This window comes from Podarcis filfolensis (assembly GCF_964270895.1).
Source record: "Podarcis filfolensis genome assembly, chromosome: 14".
Taxonomy (NCBI): Eukaryota; Metazoa; Chordata; class Lepidosauria; order Squamata; family Lacertidae; genus Podarcis; species Podarcis filfolensis.
Window position 1 is genome coordinate 19,866,129 of NC_139616.1, and position 16,823 is coordinate 19,882,951.

At 44.3% G+C, this 16,823-nt stretch overlaps 1 long non-coding RNA gene across 1 annotated transcript; it reads left to right on the forward strand.

The window, feature by feature from the left end:
* Nucleotides 1-983: 983 nt before the first annotated feature.
* Nucleotides 984-15,979, forward strand: LOC310749785. Its single transcript, XR_014541781.1, has 4 exons — nucleotides 984-1,542; nucleotides 2,245-2,361; nucleotides 14,267-14,316; nucleotides 15,079-15,979. It is a non-coding gene; the product is annotated as an uncharacterized lncRNA (long non-coding RNA).
* The last annotated feature ends 844 nt before the right edge of the window (nucleotides 15,980-16,823 follow it).

Consider the following 16,823-nt stretch of genomic DNA (forward strand, 5'->3'; position numbering starts at 1 on the left):
GCTAGGTTGGCAGGAGCAGGGACCGAGCAACGGGAGCTCACCCCATCGCGGGGATTCGAACCGCCGACCTTCTGATCGGCAAGTCCTAGGCTCTGTGGTTTAACCCACAGCTCCACCCGCATCCCTTAGGCATGATAGAGGTGCATATAAAATTATGGATGATGTGAAGAAAGTGGGTAAGGTAGGAATGGGGAGACTCCAGATGTTACTAGACCCTAACCAATGGGGGCTGTGGCCCTTGGGACTGCTAGTGGAGCCCAAAAGTAGGTGGATCCAGAGCCAAGGACAGGCACAGTCAACTAAGTCTAGTGGTGACTGGGAATGGCTGCCAAGAGCACATAACACCTACGTTGGCTCCCAGTACATTTCCGAGCACGATTCAAAGTGTTGGTGCCCACCTTTAAAGCCCTCAACAGCCTTGGCCCAGTATACCTGAAGGAGCGTCTCCACCCCCATCGTTCAAGCAGGACACTGAGGTCCAGCCTTCTGGCGGTTCCCTCCCTGAGAGAAGTGAGGTTACAGGGAACCAGGCAGAGGGCCTTCTTGGTAGTGGCGCCCGCCCTGTGGAATGCCTTCCCATCAGATGTCAAGGAAATAAGCAACTACAGTGGTATCTCTGGTTACGAACTTAATTCGTAACCTGAGGTACCACTTAAGCTAATGGGGCCTCCCACTGCCGCCTGTGCACAATTTCTGTTCTCATCCTGAGGTAAAGTTCTTAACCTGAGGTACTACTCCCCAGTTAGTGGAGTCTGTAACCCGAAGGGTTTGTAACCCGAGGTGTTTGTAACCTGAGGTACCACTGTATCTGACTTTTAGAAGTCATCTGAAGGCAGCCCTGTTGAGGAAATTTTTAATGTCTGATGTTTTATTGTATTTTTAATATTTTGTTGGGAGCCACCCAGAGTGGCTGGGGAAACCCAGCCAGATGGGCGGGGTATAAATAATAAATTATTATAATATCATTATTATTGTCTCCATGCTCCTCGCTGCTGAATTCTATAAGGGCAACACTGAGAATTCAGGAGGATGAAGCTGTCGGGCAGAGACACCCATGGACTGGTTGTAAGTGAGAAGGTAGGGAGGTGGGGGCTGCCTGGGGGAAGAGGGGCAGCACCCCACTTGCAAATAGACTTTCCAAACATGCGGAGTAAGCTGTGGAAACACAAACAGGTAAACTATAAACAACTGTGATAGCTGAGATTGTCTCAAACCATCATCTGTGTTTACGCTTATGGGAGCTAATCCTGGAGACTATAAAATGCGGTTAACCTCGCTAAACAAGATTAAGCCAATATGTATGTATAAATCATTACTCTGATTTCATTATTCTCAGTCCAGCAGAACCCTCTTTCCATACCTAATTATAGATGCACCAGCTACATTGGATCAGCATTGTGATCTCCATGACTCTTAGATCCGAAGCAGAATCTTTTGACTTTGGGAGGCAACTCAACCAGAAAGGCCAATCTGAATATATTTATGAAGGAGCTGCACTTTCAAATGGGATGAAACCCTTCTGCTGGAAAAAGAAATATGGTGGTGATAATTTAGCATTTATCTGGCACATATATATCTATATATATCTCACAGATAGATAGATAAAATATATTTTTATTTTAAAGTTAATTTTGGCAACATTCATCATAAAAAAAACCTTGAAGAGAAACATTGAACAAACCTTATACAATTACAATACTGTTTTACTGACACTTTTATCCAACATATCTCAATAATGTATTATCAAATAAAATATTATAGGATCATTAATGATAACGACTAAAAAAAAGTCAAACCCAGATTGAGATTGTGGGAGGTAGTAGTTCTCTTGACAGTACATAATTTTTACATTTATTGCCACCCCCTTTTCTCCAAAGAGCTCAAAAAGTGGCATACACAGTTCTCCCTCTCTCCATTTTATCCTCACAAGAACCCTAGGGCAGGCTGAGAGGCAGCGAGTGGTCCAAGGTCACCCAGTGAGCTTTGTAGCTGAGTGGGGATTTGAACCCTGGTCTTTGTCATGAACTGGCAGGACAACATATAAGAGGTTCCTTCTTCACAGAAAGTGTTGTATAATTCACCAATTATCAGTATAGGATCTAGCAGCACCACCAGGTATGGCACATTTCTAAGGGTTCAAAATGCTTCATGTACATGATCTTGGTAGACCTTCTGTCCAAATGTTAACTGTTGTACGGGCAGCTTCAAAGCCCCTGTTCTTACGGTTCTTCATCTTTACACCAGGGATGAGGAACCTACAGCTCTCTCGATATTGCTTGGAATTCCATACCTGTTAGCCAGTACAGCCAAGCGGACTTGATCGGGCACATAGATTTCCTGGCTACAGTCATCCCCTCTTTGGTGAGATGCGTCATATTTCTATTTAAGGTGTAGTAATAATTTGTGTGTGCATTTTATGCAAATCTTTGCCCTATTTTGCCTTATTTATTTGGAGAAGCATTTCCTCTTTTTGGTCATGCATATGTAGCAGTCAAAACCAAGGGCTAAGAAGAAAGGGGGCTGGGGGAAGCTGACTCACATATAGCTTGCGTGGGGAATGTACATAGGATACAGAGAATCGGAGTACTTTGGAGGCTGGGCTTGCAACTTCTATCAGTCTAACTCTCTCTCAAACAAACAGATACACATTCACTGTATATGTGAAGAACTGATAGCCATCTGATTCTAAATAGTGCAAATATCAGTGGTGGCTGCTGGCCACTGGGACAAGAAGAGTTGAAGGAGGGAGTCCAACAGTAGGTGCAGCCAAAACCACTGACAGGCAGAGCTAACTTTTCTCTCTGACCTACTCCCTGATGAGTTCTACAAGGAGCAAAACTGAGACTAAAAATCCGGACAGGGGGACAGCTGAGGGCAGTAATTCAACACCCCACTTGGTATAATGGACCAGCCTTGACTGGTTATTATTACCCCCACATTGGGAACTGAGGCTGAAAGAAAAAGGCAGGGCCACTTCCATGCCTCTCAGCATGATGCGCTCTGGAGGACACTTCCATAACAATCCTGGGCCTTACCTGATGATGACAGCAATTCTCCAACCAACTGTTGCGGCTGCCATTTTAAATATCCACATGGCCAGAAAGCAATGTGATGTAGAGTGCTCTGGGACACTGGGGGGAATTTAAAATAGTGGCTTATAGGAGCATGTCACCCAGGGCAGAGATCAGTGGCAGTGGGACCTGCCTGGGGAGCAGGGTTGCTAATGCCAGACCAGGATGAGCTTCTGGCTGTGGTGAGATTTGAATCGGAGACTTCCCAGCTCACACGCTTCTACTACAGTGGTACCTCGGGTTAAGTAAGCAGAGGCTTGACAACCATATGTCAGGAGTGCTCTGATGGTGTTTCCTGCTTGGCAGGGGGTTGGACTCGATGGCCCTTGTGGTCTCTTCCAACTCTATGATTCTATGATTCTATGATTCTATGATTCTAAGTACTTAATTCGTTCCGGAGGTCCGTTCTTAACCTGAAACTGTTATTAACCTGAAGCACCACTTTAGCTAATGGGGCCTCCTGCTGCTGCTGCGCCGCTGGAGCACAATTTCTGTTCTCATCCTGAAGCAAAGTTCTTAACCCAAGGTACTATTTCTGGGTTAGCGGAGTCTGTAACCTGAAGCGTATGTAACCCGAGGTACCACTGTATATTGTTTGGGATATTGTTTGTTTGTCAGTTCTGTATGCTCTTAAGACAGCAAAATCAAATTCTGCATGGTTCTTGAGATCAAGGTACAGCCTTCTGCCTGTTTCCATACCGCTGGACATCATTTTGATATCAAAATGGCGGAGTGAACCTTTCAGATCTGCATAGGTCTTAACTACTGTTTTCATAACAGCACTGATTTGGAGGGGTTTCTTAGAATTTATGATCAATCCTAAGTGTGAGTCTGCTAGTAGCCATTAAGGTCCACTCCACCAGCTCTAAAAAACAGCACATCTTTTCCAAATGTGGATCTACAGCATTGAGGGAGAACTGAACGGGCAGAGTTTTTTTGTCTCAGTTTTTGTTGCCCCAGCTAGCACAGCCATGGCAACCCTCTTTAGTGGCTACTGAACATTATTAGGCTGGCAGTGTTTGGAAGGTGGCTCCTGATATCCTGCAGGTCAAAGTGCAGCACAAAGCTGCACAGTTTGCAGAACCTGCAATGGTCCGAGAGGCTTCTCTAAATGGCACTTCGCATGCTGCAGGCTCTTAAAATAAACTGCAAACTTATTTTTGCTTAAGCAATGCAGCTTCCAGAGGAAGTGTGCTTGTTGAAACTTTTAAAGGGTGTGGGCCTTGTGTCATCTCTCTTCCCCCTCCAACTTGGCACAAGGTCTCAATGGTAAAGCATCTGCTGTGCACGCAGAGACGTTCCTAAATTCAATTCCCTGCATTTCCAAGTTGGGCTTAAGGCTGAAAGTGGTGGCTGAGTGTCAGGCAGGAACCACTTCCACGTCTCGGCCACCACTTTCAGTGGGTTTAATTAGGGATGTAAAAAAGAAAGTGATTGAAATCAGATGTTCATGCTACAAGCTCTCACGTTGTGGAATGGGGAACTAGCTGTAATATGGGAAAGTTTTTCCCATGTGTGCGAGTGTGTTTAACTTGCACAAGAAAAGATTTCACGACAACGATTTTTCATCGTATTAGAATATGTTCAGTTGCCTTAAACATGTGCATGGGGGTGGTGGTTTTGCATTAATTGGTGTGGTACTGACTTTGCAGACAAGTCATTTAAGGAGACCTCTGTTTGAAGAGTTTTATGATCCAAGTCTGGTTTAAAGAAGAAGAACCCTGAGAAGGGGAAAGGGGCCTTGAAGTTGCCTGTCCCCAGTTAGCGTCTGGACAGCAGACTAAGTGTATACACAGTTCACCTGGTCATAGTCCTCCTCACTCTACTGAGATGTCTTTCCCCCCCTATTTAAATTATCCCCAAAATGTGTTCTGTCATACTTCACATCCACACTATACATTTAAGGTACACGACTTCTCCCAAGGACTCCAGGGAACTGTAGTTTGTTAAGGGCACTGGGGATTGTAGATCTGTGAGGGACACACTACAGTTTCCGGGGTCCTTTGGGGAAAGCTATGCGCTTTAAATGTATTTTGAATATACTGCATGGATGTGGCCTCATTAACTTATTCCCTAAGAATGTCAACAAGTGCGTACATAGAGGCGACGGGGACGTGGGTGGCGCTGTGGTCTAAACCACTGAAACTCTTGGGCTTGCAGATTAGAAGGTTGGCAGTCCAGAGCCACACAACGGGGTGAGCTCCATTTCTCTGTCCCAGCTCCTGCCAACCTAGCGATTTGAAAGCACACCAGTGCAAGCAACTAAATACCACTGTGGCGGGAAGGTAAATGGCGTTTCCGTGTGCTCTGGCCTCTGTCATAGTGTCCCATCGCACCAGAAGTGGTTTAGTCATGCTGGCCACATGACCCAGAAAGCTGTCTGCGGAAAAATGCCAGCTCCCTCAGCCTGAAAGCGAGCTGAGCGCCGCAACCCCATAGATGCCTTTGAATGAACTTAAACGTCCAAGGATCCTTTACCTTTACCTATACATAGAGGCTATCCAACCTGACTCTGTAGCTATTCATGCTGGGGAGGAAGGGGTTAATGAGCCCTTTAAACTTTAATTGGGTCACCTGAGTTGGCAGCAGAGCTAAAATGGTCAGCCTTTCAGCCTTCCCTCCATTCAAAATTTAGGGTGGCTGGGTGAAAAAAATGAGGACAGGGTTCCTGCACATATGATGGATGAGTAGAAGAGAAAATGTCAGCACTTGTAGCTTTTCTCGCAGCAATTGTGTCACAGGTCTTTCCCACTACTATCCTTTTTTCCCATCTGGCCACCCTTTTTGGTGGTGGCTGGTGCCCATGGGGACTTTGTGGGACAGAAGGCAGAGGTCAGAAGAAAGTGGCATCTGAGCCAATGACAAACAGAGCCAACTCATTCTAGTTTTTGCCCCATCTTCCTCTCTGCAGAGTTCTACAAGGGGCAACATTAAGAGTAAAAGGTAAAGGTAAAGGTACCTGTGACCGTTAGGTCCAGTCGCAGATGACTCTGGGGTGGCCAGCATGACTAAGCCGCTTCTGGCAAACCAGAGCAGCACACGGAAACGCCGTTTACCTTCCCACCAGAGCGGTACCTATTTATCTACTTTTACTTTGACGTGCTTTTGAACTGCTAGGTTGGCCGGAGCAGGGACCAAGCAACGGGAGCTCACCCCGTCGTGGGGATTCGAACCGCTGGCCTTCTGATCAGCAAGCCCTAGGCTCTGTGGTTTAGACCACATCACCACCCGTGTCCCATCTAACATTAAAAGTAAGGAGGAGCAATCTGGCAGGCAGTGCTCTCCCCTGGCTGGTTGTAAGTAAGAAGACAGGCAGGTGGGAGCTTACTGAGGGCCGGCCAATGTTGGTGGGGCAGTGCCCCATTCTCCCTGATCAACCAGCCTCCACTGACCCCATTCAACGTACAGTCTGCGTTAAGAATTAGTTGCTCAGCGTGATCCTGCAGGAAATTCCATACAGCCTCTGCACAATCCCACAGCGATTTTGGATTGGTATCTCAGACGAAGTGGAGTCTTCTGGGTGTATGACATCACATTTTGACAAAAGAACTGAGAAACACACACACACACTTGCTGCATGAGGCAAGGACATTTCGGCTGCCAAAAAGCTGGAGAGGGCTGGTGGCTTTCGCTTAAGATTTGTCATGATCGTGTGAGTTTTGTGGCTAACCAAGGAGACAAATGCCAGTCTCTTGCATCCAAAGACAATGCACTAAATTTCGCATCAAGCTGACTTTCTGGGTTGAGGTGGGTGTCGTTCCAGTGGCCTACAGTGCAGGATTATGAAAGGCTGAGACCTCCCACCACTCTGCAACTAGGAAGGCTGGCATCCATCTGTCTCACAAGACAATGGAAGAGTGTGCCTTCAGAGGTGAAGTCAAACTGTTGGAGTGTTATAGCACCTGCTGTGGCTGTAGAGAACAATATGAGTAAGATATGTTTTGTTGCAGTTGGGACAGATGAAGGCATCCAGTTGTGCTGATGCAGGTTGTTATGTACTGAGTTGAATAGGATCCAAACTGCAGCAGTCTGATTGGTCCTAGAACAATAGGATCCAAAAGGCAGCAGTCTGATTGGTCTTAGAACAATAAGATTCAGAATGCAGCAGTCTGATTGGTCCTAGAACAATGCAGCAGTATGATTGGTTGGCAGGAACCACCCAATCATGCTCCAGATAGAAGTGAATCCACATTGGCTTACAGTAGAATTCCAGAATTAGCCAATCATGTGCAGCCCATTGTGTAAATAATGTATATAAAGCAGATACCTTGAGGGGACTTTCATTCTTTCCTCCTCACCACTATGAGCTGAATAAAGAGCATGGAATCACTTTGCGACTCTGAGTATATTTCACAGGTGTACCATGGCATTTCTTCTTTCTGCACTCCAACCAGCAATAATTCCTCCTCGGGTCACTGCTGTGAATTTTAATTGTGTTTATTTGAGCCATATAGCCAGTCCATTTGTTTTATACGTCAAAGTCTTCCTGATGCCATTTCATTTTGAAATGAAGGTCCATGGAATAATTAGCCGCTAGGCAAATTGCATAGCAAAAAGACAAGAGTAATAACAAGTGGGCCCTGGAACGAAAATCAAAATGGGGGACAAGCTTCTTATCAGCCATCATCGTTTGTAGGGGAGCAGTGTTAGAAACTGAGATGTGAAAGCTAGGAGCTGAATGGCACCTTAAACCTGGGTTATGGGCGCAGCAACGGAATGTCTAGGTGCACTTTTTTATAACACGAATACAAAGCTGAAAATGAATGAACTGCAGCTGAAATCTTATGTTCATTTTTCACATGGTCTAGGCCTCATCTGAAGACTTAAAAAACAAAGCAATGCTTCCCCTGCCTGCCCCCCTAATATTCCTATGAGGGTCCCTTCTGCAGTCTTCAGAGAGTGGTTCGAAGTGGGGAGGCAGAAAAAGGTCCTCTATTCCTTTCACTCTGCAGACAAGCCCTGGATTCTCTCTACACCCCCTTTCCTCCATATAAATATATATTTTCGGCACCACAATTAACACATATTAAAGGCCTATACAGTGGTACCTCAGGTTACATACGCTTCAGGTTACATACACTTCAGGTTACAGACTCCGTTAACCCAGAAATATTACCTCGGGATAAGAACTTTGCTTCAGGATGAGAACAGAAATCTCACAGCAGCAGCGCAGCAGCAGCAGGAGGCCCCATTAGCTAAAGTGGTGCTTCAGGTTAAGAACAGATCTCCAGAACAAATTAAGTACTTAACTAAGTACTTAACCCGAGATACCACTGTACAACTGATGGCAGAGACACCCGCCTTGAGTGTCCATTTCGCAAACCTAAGACTTAAGGGTCCCTCAGTTATTCCACTCCAAAATTTGTTTTGGTTTTAAGCATCACTGTGAGAGTCTAAGGTAGATAACACTTTAACATGCACTACTTAAACCATCATAACTAACTGGCTAGTATATTTCAAATTAAAAGCACGTCATACATTAAAAGTACATTAAACAAGGCAACGAAAACATGAACAAAACATGTTGGGTTTAAAACAAAAGAAGATAATTTTTGTCAGATCTCCCAATCCATGAATGTTTTACTTGGGAGGAAGCCCCATTGAACTTGGTTGCCATTTATCTCTGGGTAACATTGGCAATTTTAATCTGAAATCTTAAGTGCAGTACTGCACCCATAGCTCAGAAACTGCTCACGTTTATGAAATTCCCTGTCACACAATGCACCTAGAACGAGAGTTTTGAAAGCTGTCGGGGAGTATCAGGTGTGCAGTAGTTCCACATGCTCTCATGATGTGGGGATAACAGTGAGCTCTTGCTAATTAACACCCCATGAGCAGGGTTGACTCATCCTTCCCAGGCGAAGGGCTACACTGACCCATGGCTAACCCCTTAGGCCAAAGTGTGTGTGGCCAATGCCAACATTTCTTACTTATTTGCTTTGTTAAAGACACTGAGCTCCACAACCCCCTTTCCCTAATATACCTTATTAATTTCCACTCCAAAAAAAAAAAGAGCACCTTCATCCCCTTATGAACTTGGGGGCAGTGAGAGGGGCTCAGAGGCTTTGTGGGTACCAAAGGAAGGTCATTACCCTGGACTCAACACTAGCATCCACTGGTCTAAGGCTTATTCCTCAGGTAGCCATCTACAGTTTGAGCATCGTGACTGGAACTGGAGGGCTCAGATCCTTAAAAAGATCACTTACTCTAGAGTAGTCCCAGTGAAACCTAACTCTCCACTTTATAACAATGACCATCTTGGCTTTTGTAATGTTCATAGTTTAAAATGGCCTATGTTGGTCATATTATCCCCAATCTGATCCATTTTATTCTCATTTTAGGCATTTGATCTGCCATTCCTGTCCCAGCAAGAGAATTGCAAGCTGTTAGCTCTCAGAGTGGATGGAAATAGCAGTATCCATTGCATGAGACTGTCCCGTTTAGGTGTTGGCAGCTCCCTGCTAAAAGCAAAAAAATATTTCTGCATTACAAAGAACATGGGAGTCTAGGAGATGTACTTTCCCAGTCAGATTAACCTAATGTAATAATGGCCATTTGCAATCTTAAAGAATAGATTGTTGTGTCTGCGCAACTGGCTGCACATTTCCCCCTCTCCATTCCAAAGATAATCCTGGAGGTGTCCACTTACTTCTGCATACGCATTAGCCAGTTTTGAACAGATTGATTTCAAACAATTTTGGGTCTGTAATTAGAAAAGCACATAAGAAATGTTGATGTCATAAGCAGGCAAGCACACAGAACTAGGGTGGAGAACCCAGGGCCGACTGCACGTTGTTGGACTCCAACTCCCATCAGCCTGTTGTTGTATATTATATTATATTTGTTGTATAGTATATTATATTTGTGGGGAAATTATACAATGTATAATTTCCCCACAAATATAAGCTTAGTAAAGACCTATTTATTGAATGTTCGTCCTTGGTTGTATGAAGTATTGTGCAACCAAACTGAGATGAATGTTCAATAAATAAGTCACCGGAAGGAGCCCAAAATGTTGCAGAAGGAAGCCTGCTTATAACTTCCATTTTTGCATTGATGGTGCAATTTTGGCTACCTTTGGGTCTATGATAGATAGATAGATGATAGATAGATAGATGATAGATGATAGATGACACAGTGTGTTAGTTTTTAGAACAGCAGTCTTTTAAAAGCTGCCCCTGCTGTTTTCTAACAATCAGATCATTGACTCAAACAATTCCATGTAATGTTGGGGAATCCAGGCCATGTTTGTTTTTTTTCCAGTTAACCAGGGTCTAGAGCAGTTCCAGGTCATCCAAAAAGGAAAAAAAAGAGCTTTATAAAGACCAGGCCCCGAGACAGCTGATTTGAGGACGTGGATTTCTAGTGGGCTTTTCTTGTGCTTAACATTTTGAGTTTGTTCTAAATAAAATGTTTTGCTCCCTATCCTTCATGCAAAGAGCAGCCTCTCCAAGTGTCCCGGATTTACAGAAGCCGTTTCTCAGTCACATTTTATTTGCCCCTTTCTGAATCTTTTCGAGCTGTAGAATATCCCTTTTGAGATGTAATGGCTGGAACTGTGCACAGTACACTAACAGTGGCCAAGTTCATAGATTTATATTTCCCATAACTGGTCTTGGTCTGATTCAAGAAGTAGGTTAGGATAAAGTGGATTAGACATGGATTTACAGGGCAGCACCAAAACCCTTTTCACGTGAAGGTTCTAAATCTTTCACACCATTATATATGCAGAAAAGGCCTTTTAAGAGGTAGCACATGGCTGCTAATGAATTAATGCAACTGTGGAGCATGCTAAGCATATGAATAAAGTTGCAATGCATTTGCCACATGGACTTTCTTTTTGGAGATGGCAGTCCTGTAGCCTGTATGCATGGGGAATGGGGAGTGGAGTTGATTCCATTGGGCCCCAGAACAGTTCTGTTTCTCCCAGAACCCACTGCGCATGGTGCCACAGTGTTCCCCTGAGGATGCTGCAGCACAGACAGGTTGTTCAAATCTGGCAGAAGCCTTCTGAGACTTTTCTTCCAAGCTCTTGCCTACCCTAAGGTTGGGGAACCCCAGGACTGGGAGCCAAATACATCTGTCCAGTCCTCTCTATTGCCTCAGGCCACACACCCTTTCCCCAGGCCTCTCCCCTCACTTATTTACCCATTCCTTGAGCATTTTGGCCTGGCTGAGATGCATCCTTAAACTCTGAAAATGCCCCTTGCTCGGCTGGATGGAGAGGGGCATGGATGTTTCCAGAGGGTGTTGCTTGGGGAGTGTTCTTGGTTAGTATTTGTATTGTCTTTGCATTGCAAATGTATTTCACAAAGAATAAATGGCATCCTGGAAAGGAGGTAGCAGTTTGCAGTTGGCTGGTTATTCTGTTTAGTTGATTCTTTGAGAATGAGGGAGTGTTTTGACTTCAAGCAGAAGCTGGCTAGAGAAGTTTGTGAGGGCAGGCAAGCTATGTATTAATATAGGGTTGCCATATTTCAAAAAGTAAAAATCCAGACTGAACAGCTTTTTTGTTGTTGTTCAAAATCTCAAAATAAAAATAATTGAAGATTTTGAGCTATTTTTAAGGGGAAACGCCAAAAATGACACTGATGACATGGGTTGCCAACCATTCAGAGTTTACCGGACGTTTAAATGATTTCCACCCGGACACTATGCCGACTATGTCTGGGAAATTCCGGATGTATGGCAACCCTAATTAATAACTTATGTACTGCTATGAAAGAGTTTAGCAAGGAAAAGGACTAAACCCTCTCTTGGGCTCAGGGGCGCGAAACACGCTGCATTCATTAATAAATATATATGAATAACACTTGTTGTTCAACCGTTGCCAAACTGACAAGTAAAGGTACATCAAGTCTTGTGTAAGGCGTCTATTTTATCACATAAACCTAACGTTCTTCAGCTCTGTGGAGCCTTCAGCATCACTTTAAAGAATAATAGCTTCCCCCAAAGAATTGTGGGAGCTGTAGGTTGTTAAGGGGTGTCAAGAGTGGTTAGGTGATGCCTGTTCCCCTCCCAGAGCTACGATTCCCAGAGTTCCCTGTGAAGAGAGATTGACTGTTAAACCACTCTGAGAATTGAAGCTCTGTGAGGGGAAAAGGGGTCTCCTCACAGCTCTCAGCACCCTTAACAAACTACAGCTCCCAGGATTCTTTGTTGAGGGAGCTATGACAGTATGAAGTGCTATTCTAGTGCCTTAAATGAGTGGTGTGAATGTGGCCCTCCAGCAGGGCAGTTCTATTTTTCATATCAAGTGGGACTCCTTCTCAAAGCCCAGCACCTTGCTTACCTGGCTTTGGGAAGGAAGTGAGAGAGCTGGGGGAACATCCCACGTTGCTGGGGGCCACCAAAAAGGCCTTGAGGGCTGCATATGGCCCTGTGCATTAGACTGCCTTGGCCCTACACCATACTTTAAATCCTGGCCTTTTTCCCCCTTCCCTCTCATTGTGTTCACACTTATCTCTCCTACAGCTAAATAGCATCTATTACTGAGAACATTGGAGATTCATGTCTAAATGAATTTTTGAAAGAAAGAAAAGAAGAATTCGAAGAATGTGCTTGGGATTAGGTTTTTTTTTTTTTGTTAATGGTAATCCAAAACTTCAGCCCTCCTGCCAATTTGCTGTTGCATTTATATACAAAGAGAGCTGTTCTTATTTTATCTGTAAGCCGCCTTGAGTCCCTGTCAAGGAAAAAGGAGGGCTATAAATAAATTTATTATAATCTGTGCTTTATTTCTGTGGGTATGAAGGGTACGCATACCCCTAAACATTTTGTGAATCTTTGTACTTTTATCCATTTACTGTAATAATTTTTCCCGATTTAACTATAAAATGGTGATTTTATTGAGTCAAAATGAGAGTACATTTTTTAGAAAAAAGCACTGATGATGATGATGATGATTATAGCTTTGCAGATGCCTTTTGCACCCCTATGTTTTCCCAAGAGGTTTCCTCTTTGTCTGACTTTGTGGATGTGAAAGTGGACCTGTTGCAAGAAGCACAGATGGCTTTGAGTGTCAGAAGGGAAAGGCCTCCTTGTTGAAAGCTTCTTAGTCATCACTTCCCGCCATCCTCAAACTCTCCCCCCCCCCCCCCGCTGCAGGGGGCGAGAACCTGGCCTTTTACCGGATGCCCTTCATAATCCTCTTCTGTAGCTGATGGGGCTTGCTTCCTGTTTCCTTTGCTGCCTGGGTTACGGCCCTGTAAATACAGCTTAATACAGGCTGCAGTGATAATCCAGCCATCAGACTCTCTGGCCGTTGCTGTGACTGGTGTTAGCTTGGCTCCCGTTTTTTGTTTTTAGATCTTTCTTATTAGCTACATCTGATTGCTACGGTTCTATACTGTATGTTGCTTTTAACTTAGGTGGAATCCGCACACATATAAAATCCGTTTTGAAAATGCTTTTTTAAAAAAGCGTTTTAAAAAATACATTGAATTTTCCATAAGGCTCATCATCGCTATCTAGTGCCGCATTGTATATGGCACTTAAAACACAATTAAAACATTTTATTTGCAGCTGTATAGGTGAGTCCTTAATGTGATTTGGGCCATTACTCCAGGGAGCTGTAGTCCAAAATATCTGGAGGGCGCCCGGTTCATACCGCCCAACATTTCTCTGATGAATATAGGGATGTCCTATTTCATAATAATAATAATTTTACTATTTATACCATACCCATCTGACTGGGTTGCCCCAGCCACTGTGGGCAGCTTCCAATGTATAAGGCCCCATCTACACTATACATTTAAAGTAGCATCATACCAGTTTAAACAGTGATGGCTTTCCCCAAAGAATCTTGAGGACTGCATTTTTAAGGGTGGTAAGAGTGGTTAGAAGACCTTATTCCCCTCACTGAGCTACAATTCTCTGAGTGGTTTAGTAGTTAATCCCTCCAGGAAACTCTGGGAATAGTAGTTCCATGAGGGGAATAGTGGTCTCCTAACCACTTTCAGTACGCTTAAGGCCCTCATGATTCTTTGAGGGAAACCAGACTATTTGAAGTGGTATGAAACTGCTTTAAATGCACAGTACAGATGGGACCCAGGTCAGCTTCATTTAACATAGAAGTTGTAGACCGGGGCTTTAAACTGCAGAGTTGAAGACTATTCATATTAGATATAGATAACCCCAGATGTTATTGATATGGAGCACCCGCTGACACCACAATTATGTCTCTTTTATTTAAGGACTAGAACGAGAAACAACATTGATTTCAGAGGGGAATCAATCAAGGCAGGTAAGAGTAATTGCAGAGTGGGATTAATTAATATATTCAATTAGCAACATTCTTGTTGTTATCATCATCAACATCATCACTCCAGGAAGTGTCCCCCCTGCCTTAGATCTATAACAGAGCCTTACTTAGGATGGCAACTGAAGCAAGTGGGTGGGTGTATAAAAATTAGCAGACGAGTTTGTTCTGTACTGTATTTAATATTATGCAGATAAGGTGCAGAATGCACACTTAACGAAGAAGAAGAAAGGATCATTCAGAAGGATTTATAGACTAGTTTCAAATCAAAATGTGTGGAGTGTTCTGCCCTGTGTAAGATTCCCAAAGAATCCTAGGTATTGTAATTATGGGTGCTTTGAATTGTAGCTCTGTAAGGGTTAAACTACAGTTATCAGAATTATTTGGGGGGTGGGGAGCCATGCGTGTCGAATGTGCTTTCAGTGTGTGGTGTGGATCAGGGGTGGCCCAGGATGTTTTGCCACCTGAGGCAAAACTGAAAGTGCCAACTTTTGGTGCCTCCTCCTCCTCCTTTGCAACGCCTTCCCTGCCGCTGCCCACGCCTTACTCCTCCTTATCTGCAGTGCTCAGGTGCACTAGCACTAAGGTTGCTGGTAGGATGCTTGCACCATGGTCAAGAAGATTATGGGGTGAGGGGGCTGGATGGCACAGGTTCACTGAGGCTCCAGTCACTACCGGAGCATAAACAAGGTGCTGCTGAGACGGATGAGGAAGGATGCTAAGCCTCTTTTCCCTTCTGTTCCACAGGTTGGTGACAGGGGCACCACCCGCCCCTCCTTGCAAGGGAGGGTCATGAACTTGGCCAGTCAGAGTGGCAAGGTTGGCACAAGCCAACTTCTCTTTGCTAACTTCCGCTCTGTTCTTTGTCCAGAAACAAATCCTGCATTAAAATCTCACACCACTAGAGGACACCCAAAGCCTTCATTTCTTTTCTCACATGTACCAAAACTGGAATTGCCCAACTGATTCCACAGCCTGCGATTGAATTCTTCCACTGCAAAAAATATATATAGGGCCCACAAAGTCAAGAAATATGAGGTTTGCCTCTGAGAATGAACCAATGTTGTTGCACGGATTTCTGAGTGTCCCCCCCCCCCCCGAGGCTTAGGGTTAGGTAGGAACTGGGCTTACCATTCCTTAGCACAAATGCATCTTTATGAAATAAAGTTATGTGTTAAATTGAGCTCGCTGATGATGTTGATACCCCACCTCTATCCTCTACCCAGGCAAGCAAAATTATCAAAGTTGAAAGACATATTCCAGCCAGGCAAAAACACTAAAGGAAGGTGCAAAGCAGAGCTGCTGAGAAGAGTGGCCTGGGGAGAGTGGATGTGGCCTCGGAGAGTCCTGAGGGCTAGCTAAAGAGACCTGGGGGGGCTGCATTTCCCCCCTTCCCTTTTCCAATCAGGCCTGAGGTTCCCCATCCATGAGAAAAATAATTCAACACAGCTGTGCTTTTCGACTCTTGCGGGGGGTTGGGGACATGGTGGTTACAATGAGCTTCTGCTATGGATAGATGAATCTGTCAATTTCTTCTCCTCTCAGCTGGTTATTTTTCCAGTCTTTAATTCAGTTTTCCACATTTTCACATCGGTTTGCCTTTAACAAACCACCCACATGAAAATTTGACTATATATTTTCCCCCTTAATCTACGTATGCCTGTATGCAGTTTTTGTAAAATAATTTTATTTGTGATGCATTTTAAATGATTTACCGTTTACCCTATTATATGCATTCCTGTATGCACTGCTTGACTGGAGAAGTGTGTTGCAAAATTCATAGGCGTGCAGATTTCAAAGGGTAGCGGTTCTTTGATTTACGTATTGTTTTGGAAAGTGTGCATTAAGTGATTTTTGCCTTTAATTGTGAGCTGAATCAAATATCTCCCCCATCCCTAGCCTCTGCTAATTTCCCACTACACCACTGCAACAGTGGGGTGGAGGGAGAAAGGGAGAGCCCTGGGCTCCCAAAATGGCTTCCATAAATTTGCAATTGAAGGAGCCTGGTGTGGACAAAGGCCAGGTACTCTGTGATCTTAGCCTTTAAGCTGCTTGTCTCTCTCAGGCTTCCTCCTCCTCTGTCGATTCAAGGCCAAGTGACTCACACTTTCTCCTGGCAGTGTTGCAGCAAAGTGTCTTCTCCAAGTCACTGTCCTCCTGGAAGCCATTCTTTGCAATTAACAATGTCCAGTTTGAAGGCTGGATCTCACTGAGCAATGGCCTCAAACTACGACTGGCCTGCAGCACCAGCAACAAAGCCAGAAATCTAATCCCAGCTGCCAAATTGGCTGTGGCCGAGAAATGAGATAGGGTTACACCTTTCTGGATATTCAGCGATGGCTTGTTAAAACCTGGGATGCTTTGATTGTGGAAAAATGGACCAGATAAGTGAGAAAATTGCTGCATTTGGCTGAAAAGGGTGAAGGAAAGAAAGGAGCTCATACTATTCGGTCCTCATTTTTGCATTTGTCGAAGCAGACATGGAGTTTTCT